Below are 13,664 nucleotides of genomic sequence, written 5' to 3'. Positions count from 1 at the left end.
TTCCTCCGCAACAGGTTTTGATTCATCTTACAAAAGGATTTTACTTCCCATCAGTGCAGTGCAGATTTCGACATTGACTCCAACTGCAGATTACTATTTCGTGAATTTTATTTTATAACGTTTTGGAAATGTTTGTTGTTTTGTAGGGATCTACAAATCGACTTATTGAGCAGGGTTCTCTAGAGCAGACAAGGAAACTTTTATAATTGGTCTGTTCCTTTACTTTTAAAAATGGTAATTGTTGCAAAAATGGTAAAAGTGGTGAACTGCTCCCATATAAATTGTATGCTTTTAAAAGTAAGGAAACACTTTGCTGGTAAAAACTGGTAACCTCAGGCACGTAAAGGAACACTAAAACTAAATCGCCTCAATAAAGCCTTCAAGGCGCTGAGGCAACATAAATTTATTGTAATGAATTACTTTGAAATAAATAAAAACACACAAAAAAAAAAAAAAAAAAAAACACGACTAATACAAAAGAGTGCAGTCCGACTCTACTTTTAGCTCAATGATTGGGACTTCCTAGCATAATAAATCTTACATTGCTTTAAACGTACATATTTAGATAAATAAAAGAATATATACATGTGTAAAAATAAAAACACAAAATTCATCTCTATTGGATCGATGGAATGGGTTCAAATGCTAAGGAAAAATCGGATCTTTCACGACTTCCTTCGAATGAGTTCAAATGCTGATGAAAAGATCGGATCTTTCACGACTTCATTTGAAAAAATGCAAAAGATCCAGTGAAATCATGGCATCTCATGGAACCACTTCCACAAAATGTTGCTGGGACCAGAAATGATACAAAACTTTACTCAAATGTTGGATGTGTTGTCAGCTTTAGAAACACTATTGCCCACGAACTTATAAAATGGCAGCTCGATTCCTAAAGGGACCATCTTTTCATCGAGGGAACTGAAAATAGAACGACACCACATGTAGAAATTAGGGATATGTAAATCGACTTTCGATTACTCGATTTTTTGCAGTCAAAGATTTAAATTGACATTCAACTTACATTGACGGGAACTTTCTGGCAAATAATAACTTTTGTTTAGCTATAAATGTTTGAATACTCGTACAATATCTAAAGTATAATTTAGTGATTAGGAACACATTATTTAGTTAGGCTTTGACATTAACGAAACAGACCTCGATGACTGTAGCTGAAAACACATCCAACGTTTGAGTAAAGTTTTGTATCATTTCTGGTAGATGAAGAAAAGAAATTTTTCTTATACCCTGGTTACACTTAACCGGATTAACCCAGTGGGTTTGGTTTAATTCAATTCCATAGCGCAAACGTCAAATAAATCCTGGTCTTCTCACATCATCGAGTCAGAAGGGCGAATCAGATGTGTATCTTAGGTTTAATTCTTAAGCCTGGGTGCATAAGCTGCCTCGCCTGCTTCCAGAAGGTCGAGCCAATTTTCGAAGCCAATTTTCAGAAGTAAGCAGGCGAGGTGGCTTATGAACCCAGGCCTTTAAGGGCTGAGTACATAAGCTGCTTCGCCTGATTGCCCTGCTTTCCTGCTTCATTTCTGACATAACAAAAATAAAAGAATAAAGAAGGCCGAGCAAATTTCGAACTGGGTTGCACTTTTCTTTTTTATTCTTTTATCAGAAGTAAGCAAGGTAAGCAGGCAAGGCAGCTAATGTTCTCAGCCCTTTATTGTCTATTCCATTATGTCAGAAATAAGAAATGAAGCAGACAAGTAAGGCAAGCAGACGAGGCTGCTTATGTACCCAGGCCATGAGGGATTTTATAACTATTGACAGATAAATATTCCCCAGGAACTCTTTAAGAACAGCAATCTAGTTTTTCTCACATCATCGAGTCAGAAGGGCGAATCAGTAGTGCGATTCTCTAACTCATTTTTTGAGTTACCGTTAAAAATCGGTAACTTTAAAACGCAAAATTATGTATTAAAAGTTCACATAAAATTTGACCACACTGTGGCTATCGGTAGAAATTTACGACTACTTTTTATTGGTCGCTAACTTACGGAATAATATCGTTAATTACCGAAATTATAAGCATTTTAATTTTAGCGATTTTTGTCGGTAACTCCAGAAATGTGTTAGAGAATCGCACTGCAAAGTGTATCTTAGGTTTAATTCTTAAGGCCTCAACACATAAGAAACATGGCATTCTTGCTTAAGTCATATCTGGTAAATGACTAAAAACCAAGTTCGACCTAATTCAAATGTGATTCTGAAATCTTTTTATTAGGTCGAAATTGGTCTTTAGTCATTTATCAGATATGACTTCAGCAAGAATGCCATGCTTCTTATGTGTCGAGGCCTTTAGGCCTGGGTGCATAAGCTGCCTCGCCTGCTTCCAGAAGGTCGAGCCAATTTTCGAAATAGGTTGCCCTTTTCTTTTTTATTCTTTTATCAGAAGCAAGCAGGCGAGGCAGCTTATGTACCCAGGCCGTTATTCCCTATACCATTTCGTTTGTTGTGTATTGCGTGCCATAGTTTGCCCACTTCATTGAGAGGACATTGTTCAAATTGTTATTTACCGTTGCCGTTGGTTGGTTCTATAACACACCATAACGGACACAGGTGGTCAAACTTCATTCATGAAATGCGATAAATAATTACCAGGCGAAAAACTAGAAACAATTATTTTTTGAAGTTCCGAAAGGGTTTTGTTGTGCGAATGTGTATGTGTGAATTTAATTGTAAAAATGTGCACCACAGAGACAATTTAGGTAATGGAAACAATTGAAATGTAAATGAAGCAATTTAACACTTTCTACCTCTAGAACATTCAGAGAATTAAAAAGTATACATATCGTTTGCAGAATAGAAAATGTTATGATTCTCTTATTTAATTTTTCTTCTAATGACGTGTAGAGTCCGGACTTAAAGAGCTTCATATTACTGGATATCATTGGCTGTCTGTTATTGTCTGGTTATTTTTCTATCAAGTCCTTTCTCAGGGAGTAAGGGATCAGTTGGCCGCCATTTGCAGCGCCAGAACTGCAACCACATGAAAAAAAGTCGTAGCGATGCCAAGTTTTATTTTGAAGTTTCCATGTGATTGTTGTTTTTAACGTGCTTCTATAGACCCTTTCTGAAAGAAAGTGTGGTTCTATAGACCTATTCTAAAAGAAAGGTTGATCTGTTCTGTTGATCCTTTCTGAAAGAAATGATGCTTTTATAGACCCTCTCTGAAAGATAGGTTGCTTCTATAGAATCTTTCTTAAAAAAGGGTGCTTCTATCGACCGTTTCTGAAAGAAAGGTGGCTTCTATAGACCCTTTTTAAAAAAGGGTGCTTCTATAGACCCTTTCTGAAAGAAAGGTGGCTTCTATAGACCCTTTCTAAAAAAGGCTGCTTCTACGGACCCTTTCTAAAAAAGCGTGCTTCTATGAACACTTTCTGAAAAAGGTGACTTCTATACATACTTTCTGAAAGAAAGGTGACTTCTATACCCCCTTTCTAAAAGAAAGGTGGCTTCTATAGACCCTTTCTAAAAAAGGCTGCTTCTATGGACCCTTTCTGAAAGAAAGGTTGCTTCTGTAGACCCTGTCTGAAAGAAAGGGTGCTTCTGTAGACCTTTTCTGAAGGAAAGGGTGCTTCTGTAGACCCTTTCTGAAGGAAAGGGTGCTTCTGTAGACCTTTTCTGAAGGAAAGGGTGCTTCTGTAGACCCTTTCTGAAGGAAAGGGTGCTGCTATAAACCCTTTCTGAAATCAATGGTGCTTCTGTAGACCATTCCTGAAAGAAAGGGAGCTTCTGTAGACCTTTTCTGAAAAAATGGGTGCTTTTATAGACCTTTTCTGAAAGAAAGGGGGCTTCTATAGACACTTTCTGAAAGAAAGGGTGCTTCTATAGACACTTTCTGAAAGAAAGGGTGCTTCTATAGACCCTTTCTGAAAGAACGGGTGCTTCTATAGACCTTTTCTGAAAGAAAGGGTGCTTCTATAGACCTTTTCTGAAAGAAAGGGTGCTTCTATAGACCTTTTCTGAAAGAAAGGGTGCTACTTCTATAAACCCTTGCTGAAAGAAAGGGTGCTACTTCTATAGACCCTTGCTGAAAGAAAGGGTGCTACTTCTATAGACCCTTGCTGAAAGAAAGGGTGCTTCTATAGGCCATTGCTGAAACAAAGGGTGCTTCTATAGGCCATTGCTGAAACAAAGGGTGCTTCTATAGGCCATTGCTGAAACAAAGGGTGCTTCTATAGGCCATTGCTGAAACAAAGGGTGCTTCTATAGGCCATTGCTGAAACAAAGGGTGTTTCTATATACCATTTCTGAAAGAAATGTGCTTCTATAGACCATTTCTGAAAGAAATGTGCTTCTATAGACCCTTTCTGAAAGAAAGGGTGCTTCTGTAGACCATTTCTGAAACAAAGGGTGCTGGTATAGACCCTTTCTGAAAGAGAGGGTGCTTCTATAGACCCTTCCTGAAAGAAAGGGTGCTTCTATAGACCCTTTCTGAAAGAAAGGGTGCTTCTATAGACCTTTTTGAAAGGAAGGTGACTTCTATAAACCCTTTCTGAAAGGAAGGTGACTTCTATAAACCCTTTCTGAAAGAAAAGGTGCTTCTATAGACCCTTTCTGAAAGAAAGGGTGCTTCTATAGACCTTTTTGAAAGACCTTTTCTGAAAGGAAGGATACTTTTATAGACCCTTGCTGAAAGAAAGGGTGCTTCTCTAGACCCTCCCTGAAAGAAAGGGTGCTTCTACAGACCCTTTCTGAAAGAGAGGGTGGTTCTCTAGACCCTTCCTGAAATAAAGGGTGCTTCTATAGACCCTTTCTGAAAGAAAGGGTGCTTCTCTAGACCTTTTCTGAAAGAAAGGGTGCTTCTCTAGACCTTTTCTGAAAGGAAGGATAATTCTAAAGACCCTTGCTGAAAGGAAGGATAATTCTAAAAACCCTTGCTGAAAGAAAGGGTGCTTCTATAGACCTTTTCTGAAAGGAAGGATAATTCTAAAGACCCTTGCTGAAAGAAAGGGTGCTTCTCTAGACCCTTTCTGAAAGGAAGGATATTTCTAAAGACCATTGCTGAAAGAAAGGGTGCTTCTAGTACAGTTTCGACAAATTAGGTTTGATAATCACTGTGGAGCTAATTACGGTTCACTGAATGTTGATCTTCAACTTCAAGTTGAAAGGGCAATAGCGTTATTATATATAGCGTTTTTGGCTGTTATTAAAAACATTTACTTTGTGGAATTATGTTCTTTCTAAAAGAAATGCCAAATTTAGAACAGGAAATAAAATAAGATATCTAACATGCAATGAATGCAGCTGCAAAATGTTCATCATCAAATACAAAATGAAATATTCTTCAAATGCATGTGTCTTAAAAGTTTGCAATGAATTTTATTCTAGCGGCACGCAATAAGTAGGATGCACACGGCGATGCTAACACAACAACATCTTTTGAAGTTTGCAGGTGGTGGTTACAAGTGTTTCAACGTGGCGGGTATTTGGGAGTGTTTAGGAGTTGTGCAGAGAGAAAATAAACATAACTTGAAGTAGATGTTTTTTTTTAAATACTAGGATGTGACCTAGGATTGGTTGTTGATGCTGGCTGGCTGCCGCTTAATCTGATGAGACTGATGAAGATGATGATTGTGGGGCTGATATGGATGGTCTGTTGTGGTGGTGATGATGTTTAAAGAAAATCGTGATGTTGTTTTTTTCTTGTTTTGTTTGAACGTAGAACTTTTTTTGCTTTATTCCTATAGAAAAAGAAAATCAGACCACACTTATCCTTTAACTGCAATCTCAGGCTGAGAACAACGTCAACAAACAACTGCAATGCGCTCGTAAATAAATAAAAATAAGAAACAACTCATTAAACAACAAAAAGAATGAAAAGTAGCATAAAAACTTAAAAGGATTTCTGCAAAGACTGAAGGAAGAAATAAAGAAGCTCACATGCATTTTCAACAAGCTGAACGAATTGCTAACAACTGGCAAACGTTTAATTAACAATCGCCGGATAATCACCGTCTAGTTGAGAAAAGAGCTTAGCCCAGATGTTCTTAACATCATTTTTGGTGGTTAGAAGGTGCATCAAGACCATGAGGAAGACGCAACAAATGAGCATTTAAACTCAACTCATAAATTATATTACACATTTCAAAATCGTAATAATTTATTTTTCAGAGTTTGCTGCGTATGTGTTCTTTGGATCTTGTTTGCTCAAACGTTATTTACACTGCCATCTAAAACACGTTTAAAGAATATTTTCCAAGGACTAACAGGCCAATAAACGTGGATTTCTTAAACAATATTTTCCAAGGACTAACAGGCCAATAAACGTGGATTTGTTAAACAATATTTTCCAAGGACTAACAGGCCAATAAACGTGGATTTTTTTAAGAATATTTGTCAAGGACTAACAGGCCAATAAACGTGGATTTTTGAAGAATATTTTCCAAGGACTAACAGGCCAATAAACGTGGATTTTTAAAGAATATTTTACAAGGACTAACAGGCCAATAAACGTGGATTTTTAAAGAATATTTTCCAAGGACTAACAGGCCAATAAACGTGGATTTTTAAAAGAATATTTTACAAGGACTAACAGGCCAATAAACGTGGATTTTTAAAAGAATATTTTACAAGGACTAACAGGCCAATAAACGTGGATTTTTAAAAGAATATTTTCCAAGGACTAACAGGCCAATAAACGTGGATTTTTTAAAGAATATTTTCCAAGGACTAACAGGCCAATAAACGTGGATTTTTTAAACAATATTTTTCAACGACTAAAAGGTCAATAAACGTGAATTTTTTAAGTATATTTCCCAAGACCAATAAACGTGGATTTTTTAAAAAATATTTTCTAAGGACTAACAGGCCAATAAACGTGGATTTTTTAAACAATATTTTCCAAGGACTAACAAGACAATAAATTTGGATTTTTTCAAGAATATTTTCCAAGGACTAACAGGCCAATAAACGTGGATTTTTTAAAGAATATTTTCCAAGGACTAACATGCCTATAAACGTGGATTTTTTAAAGAATATTTTCCAAGGACTAACAGGCCAATAAACGTGGATTTTTTAAAGAATATTTTCCAAGGACTAACATGCCTATAAACGTGGATTTTTTAAAGAATATTTTCCAAGGACTAACAGGCCAATAAACGTAGATTTTTTAAAGAATATTTTCCAAGGACTAACAGGCCAATAAACGTGGATTTTTTAAAGAATATTTTCCAAGGACTAACAGGCCAATAAACGTGGATTTTTTAAAGAATATTTTCCAAGGACTAACAGGCCAATAAACGTGGATTTTTTAAAGAATATTTTCCAAGGACAAACAGGCCAATAAACGTGGATTTTTTAAAGAATATTTTCCAAGGACTAACAGGCCAATAAACGTGGATTTTTTAAAGAATATTTTCCAAGGATTTTTAAAGAATATTTTCCAAGGACTAACAGGCCAATAAATGTGGATTTTTTAAAGAATATTTTCCAAGGACAAACAGGCCAATAAACGTGCATTTTTTAAAGAATATTTTCCAAGGATTTTTTAAAGAATATTTTCCAAGGACTAACAGGCCAATAAACGTGGATTTTTTAAAGAATATTTTCCAAGGACAAACAGGCCAATAAACGTGCATTTTTTAAAGAATATTTTCCAAGGACTAACAGGACAATAAACGTGGATTTTTTAAAGAATATTTTTGAATGACCTGCAGGCCAATAAACGTGGATTTTTAACATTTTCAAAGGACCTGCAGGCCAACAAACGTGGATTTTTTAAAGAATATTTTCCAAAGACTAACAGGCCAATAAACGTGGATTTTTTAAAGAATATTTTCCAAGGACTAACAGGCCAATAAACGTGGATTTTTTAAAGAATATTTTTTAAGGATCTGCAGGCCAATAAACGTGGATTTTTTAAAGAATATTTTTTAAGGATCTGCAGGCCAATAAACGTGGATTTTTTAAAGAATATTTTTTAAGGATCTGCAGGCCAATAAACGTGGATTTTTTAAAGAATATTTTTTAAGGATCTGCAGGCCAATAAACGTGGATTTTTTAAAGAATATTTTTTAAGGATCTGCAGGCCAATAAACGTGGATTTTTTAAAGAATATTTTTTAAGGATCTGCAGGCCAATAAACGTGGATTTTTTAAAGAATATTTTTTAAGGATCTGCAGGCCAATAAACGTGGATTTTTTAAAGAATATTTTTTAAGGATCTGCAGGCCAATAAACGTGGATTTTTTTAAAGAATATTTTTTAAGGATCTGCAGGCCAATAAACGTGGATTTTTTAAAGAATATTTTTTAAGGATCTGCAGGCCAATAAACGTTGATTTTTTAACGAATATTTTTTAAGGATCTGCAGGCCAATAAACGTGGATTTTTAAAGAATGTTTTCCAAGGACTAACAGGCCAATAAACGTGAATTTTTTAAAGAATATTTTTTAAGGATCTGCAGGCCAATCAACGTGGATTTTTTAAAGAATATTTTTTAAGGATCTGCAGGCCAATAAACGTGTGTTTTTAAAGAATATTTTTTAAGGATCTGCAGGCCAATAAACGTGGGTTTTTTAAAGAATATTTTTTAAGGATATGCAGGCCAATAAACGTGGGTTTTTTAAAGAATATTTTTTAAGGATATGCAGGCCAATAAACGTGGATTTTTTAAAGAATATTTTTTAAGGATATGCAGGCCAATAAACGTGTGTTTTTAAAGAATATTTTTTAAGGATATGCAGGCCAATAAACGTGGATTTTTTAAAGAATATTTTTTTAAGGATATACAGGCCAATAAACGAGGATTTTTTAAAGAATATTTTCCAAGAACTAACAGGCCAATAAACGTGAATTTTTTAAAGAATATTTTTCAAGGACTAACAGGCTAATAAACGTGGATTTTTTACAGAATATTTTCCAAGGACTAAATGTGGTTATTTCAGTTATTTTTTTCTAGTTAATTTTTGTCCAAACTTATTTCATTTCTGCAATCTAAACTGTCCTTGGAAATCCTATTGGAAAATTAATATCTCATATTTGGTATAATCCCTACCATCCTCAACAAATATTTTTCATCCCATCACCTGTTCCATTTATCAGGTAACACACATACGGTGACATAATCCAATTACCAAATGATTGGTTCTCATTCACCCTATGATTTTTATATCAATTAAAAGTCAACCATCAATGTCATAATCAGACCTTCAACATTCGATTCTATGCGAAAAGCTTCAAATCTCTGCTCTGCTCAGCTCAGTTCTATGTGGCAGTCATGGCCTTTAACAATTTTACAGCAAGTAAGGATGAATATCAGTTTATTATTGGCCTCTAAGCACAAAAACCCATTTATGCAAATTGGATGCTGGAGCTGTGTAGGTATGTGGTGCTCCATATTCATCTATGCAAACCTACAAATATACATATTTTGTATAAAATACTCAGCCATGCTCGAGAAGCGGAGTAGTGAATACTGTGTCATTGCCCTAATACTGTCTGCCGTCAGTCAAGTCAGTGCAGTAAAGTAGTGACATACAACTATTCAAGTTGTCAGAAAAGTTGATTGGTTTAACATTGAATATTTTATGCCTACTAGCAGCCCTCATTGTGCATCCTTCCATCTCGGCTGCTGCTTTTACTTTTTGTTCCCCCCGCAAGTACCAACGATGTATTCTGCGGTGCGTCACAAGATGCAATTTTAATTTAAAACCATAAACTAAACCGTTAAGACTATTAAAAGTTAGTCAATATGTTCTTCATGCAAACCTGATTAATTTCTGACAAAAGGATTGAATTCATGGAAGGGATTAAAGTTTGCACACATAATGTCAGCTGCTTAGTGATTGTGTCAGGAGGTTTCATGGGAAGTGATGTGTGGCAGGTTAAGGTAAATGAAAAGTTTAAAAATAGTTTTTCTAAAAATACTGCCAGAAATCAGTAGACCAATAAACGTGGATTTTTTAAAGAATATTTTTCAAGGACCACTAAGCAATAAATGGGGATTTTAAAGAATATTTTTATTTTTCAACATGGATTTTTTAAAGAATATTTTCCAAGGACCACATAAGCAATAAACGTGGATTTTTTAAAGAATATTTTTCAAGTATCCAATGACAAATAAACGTGGATTTTTTAAAGAATATTTTTCAAGGACCAGCAGCCAATTAAACGTGGATTTTTTAAAGAATATTTTTCAAGGACCAGCAGACCAATAAACGTGGATTTTTTAAAAAATATTTTTCAAGGACCAGCAGACCAATAAACGTGGATTTTTTAAAGAATATTTTTCAACTATCCAAAGACAAATAAACGTGGATTTTTTAAAGAATATTTTTCAACTATCCAATGACAAATAAACGTGGATTTTTTAAAGAATATTTTTCAACTATCCAATGACAAATAAACGTGGATTTTTTAAAGAATATTTTTCAACTATCCAAAGACAAATAAACGTGGATTTTTTAAAGAATAGTTTTCAACTATCCAAAGGCAAATAAACGTGGATTTTTTAAAGAATATTTTTCAACTATCCAAAGACAAATAAACGTGGATTTTTTAAAGAATATTTTTCAACTATCCAATGACAAATAAACGTGGATTTTTTAAAGAATATTTTTCAACTATCCAATGACAAATAAACGTGGATTTTTTAAAGAATATTTTTCAACTATCCAATGTCAAATAAACGTGGATTTTTTAAAAAATATTTTTCAAGTATCCAATGACAAATAAAAGTGGATTTTTTAAAAAATATTTTTCAAGTATCCAATGACAAATAAACGTGGATTTTTTAAAGAATATTTTTCATGGATCCAATGACAAATAAACGTGGATTTTTAAAGAATATTTTTCATGGATCCAATGACAAATAAACGTGGATTTTTAAAGAATATTTTTCATGGATCCAATGACAAATAAACGTGGATTTTTTAAAGAATATTTTTCATGGATCCAATGACAAATAAACGTTGAAGCGGATCAACTTTTATTATTATAATTTCTCTTATGTACATATTTTATGTTAATACTTTACGTATACGTTTTCACTAATTCAATTAATATTACGCAACATATGTTTAAATATTTCAATTTAACAGCTAAAAATGCAACCATGTACATATTTTGTAAACATTACTATTAATTACATCTTTGATCTTAATACCATTTTGTACAACTAATACTATTCGCTTCTCACCCTAAGTACTTAAGTAAATCAAAATTTCAATAAAATCGCTCTCATTCTTTAGCTAGAGTTGAAGGCTTAACATCAATACCACGCTTGCCCAAGTTGATGGACTCAGATGTTTTGCTGAAAATAATAGCTAAATGGAGAGTCAATTACAATTTTAAATTAATTTTTGTTGTTTTGTTCTTCTTTATTGACGCCCAACTCGTGGCCATGTAACACGACCACCCTATCATCAACAGCCGAGGACAACAACAACATTGAATGCGAAGCGTACGTATCTGGTGAAGATCAGTTGGCAAAGTTTACAAAACTTATCCAGGCAATGCGTTATGAAGGCAATCCCATGCGTTTTGTACTGGGCGATCCCAGAAACATAGAGATGTCTCTGTTGTGTATCAGTTTTGAACAACATCCATCGACAATCATCCGGATTACGCAGCAAAATTTGTGGATTGGCGTGAACAAGAACGTCAACTCCTTCGATCAAGCAAAGGCATTGATCAAAAACACATTTACGTACAAGCATGAATGCAAGCAGCAAAGACGACGCAGACACATTCATCTGTATGAAAATGAGGGTTGAAAAACAACATTGTGATGATGTACTACAACAACCACACACAAAACATCAAGAAGAAAACGTACAATGGTGAACCGACGCACATCAAGCAAGAACAACAACGTCCGCACACATCAGCTCAAAATGTGCGTAACGTTCAGCCGAGAAAATCAACGCTTGCTGTGTTTGTCGTGCATATTGTGTTTACAAGCAGAACATCAATAACGCGAATATTAGAAGATCCCAGCAGAAAGATGTTTATCCAGGCAATTTGTGACAATTGTAACTGTGTACTTACTGTTGAAGAGATTATCGCTGTATTTGGACAACCTTAGCAGCCAGAAGATTCGCAGTTGTTATTCAAGATTCTGTTGACTGCCAACCGATGACCTTAACATATCATAGCTTTTTCCGACGAGTTTTACCAGGTTGTTTGGAGAGCCAACAATTCGTGGAGCAAAATAACTCTAGAAGGAGATTATGAGGAGTTTACCAGCTTGTTTGGAGAACCAACAAGACTTGCGCAGCTTTACTCCAGGGGGAGATTTCGATGACAGTCCGTTACATAGTTTGGACATGTAACAACAACGCCATCTACACACCATTATTGCAGTATTATTGAGGACATACCCGATTCAACAACCCATAGTAATAATGCAGTTTACCGCAGCAGATTCTACAACTCATTGTTTCTGATGCTTAATCGGGACGATTGGAGCATCAGAAGGGGGAGACTGAAGCGGATCAACTTTTATTATTATAATTTCTCTTATGTACATATTTTATGTTAATACTTTACGTATACGTTTTCACTAATTCAATTAATATTACGCAACATATGTTTAAATATTTCAATTTAACAGCTAAAAATGCAACCATGTACATATTTTGTAAACATTACTATTAATTACATCTTTGATCTTAATACCATTTTGTACAACTAATACTATTCGCTTCTCACCCTAAGTACTTAAGTAAATCAAAATTTCAATAAAATCGCTCTCATTCTTTAGCTAGAGTTGAAGGCTTAACATCAATACCACGCTTGCCCAAGTTGATGGACCTAGATGTTTTGCTGGAAATAATAGCTAAATAGAGAGTCAAGTACCATTTTAAATTAATTTCGTTGTTTTGTTCTTCTTTAACGTGGATTTTTAAAGAATATTTTTCATGGATCCAATGACAAATAAACGTGGATTTTTTAAAGAATATTTTTCATGGATCCAATGACAAATAAACGTGGATTTTTTAAAGAATATTTTTCAAGTATCCAATGACAAATAAACGTGGATTTTTTAAAGAATATTTTTCAACTATCCAAAGACAAATAAACGTGGATTTTTTAAAGAATATTTTTCAACTATCCAAAGACAAATAAACGTGGATTTTTTAAAGAATATTTTTCAACTATTCAATGACAAATAAACGTGGATTTTTTAAAGAATATTTTTCATGGATCCAATGACAAATAAACGTGGATTTTTTAAAGAATATTTTTCAAGCACCATTAAAACAATAAACTGAGACTTTTTTAAAAACTTTGGGTTCACTTTTGAATTTTTCGTTTTAAAATACTTGCTTTTCCATTGGGAAGCTAATTAGCTAAAAGCACAATCAAGTTTATTGACCTGCAATGATAGTGGGAGTGCTACCACTAGAAGTAAAACTAAGCCATTTTAAAGTTCTACACTTTTATTGTTGTTTTTTCTTTCTACTCCCTCATGTTGCTTTTAGTGAGTGGCTGGCTAGCCAGCCAACCTTCTGCAAATAATTTTTCCTATTATTTTTTTTTCGCTGCAGATTATATTTTGCCATAACTTTTCCGGTTGTTATTGCGGTTTTTGCCATGCATCAATGCATAATAAATTTTGCAATGTGAACAAGCTCATAAAAATGCTTAACATCAATATAGCCAAGAGAACAAATTTATAGCACAAAAAAAAACGAACAAAAAA

This window comes from Musca autumnalis, unplaced genomic scaffold (genome assembly GCF_047663935.1).
Source record: "Musca autumnalis isolate F117 unplaced genomic scaffold, ASM4766393v1 scaffold_5, whole genome shotgun sequence".
Classification (NCBI taxonomy): Eukaryota; Metazoa; Arthropoda; class Insecta; order Diptera; family Muscidae; genus Musca; species Musca autumnalis.
This window is presented reverse-complemented; position numbering follows the sequence as displayed.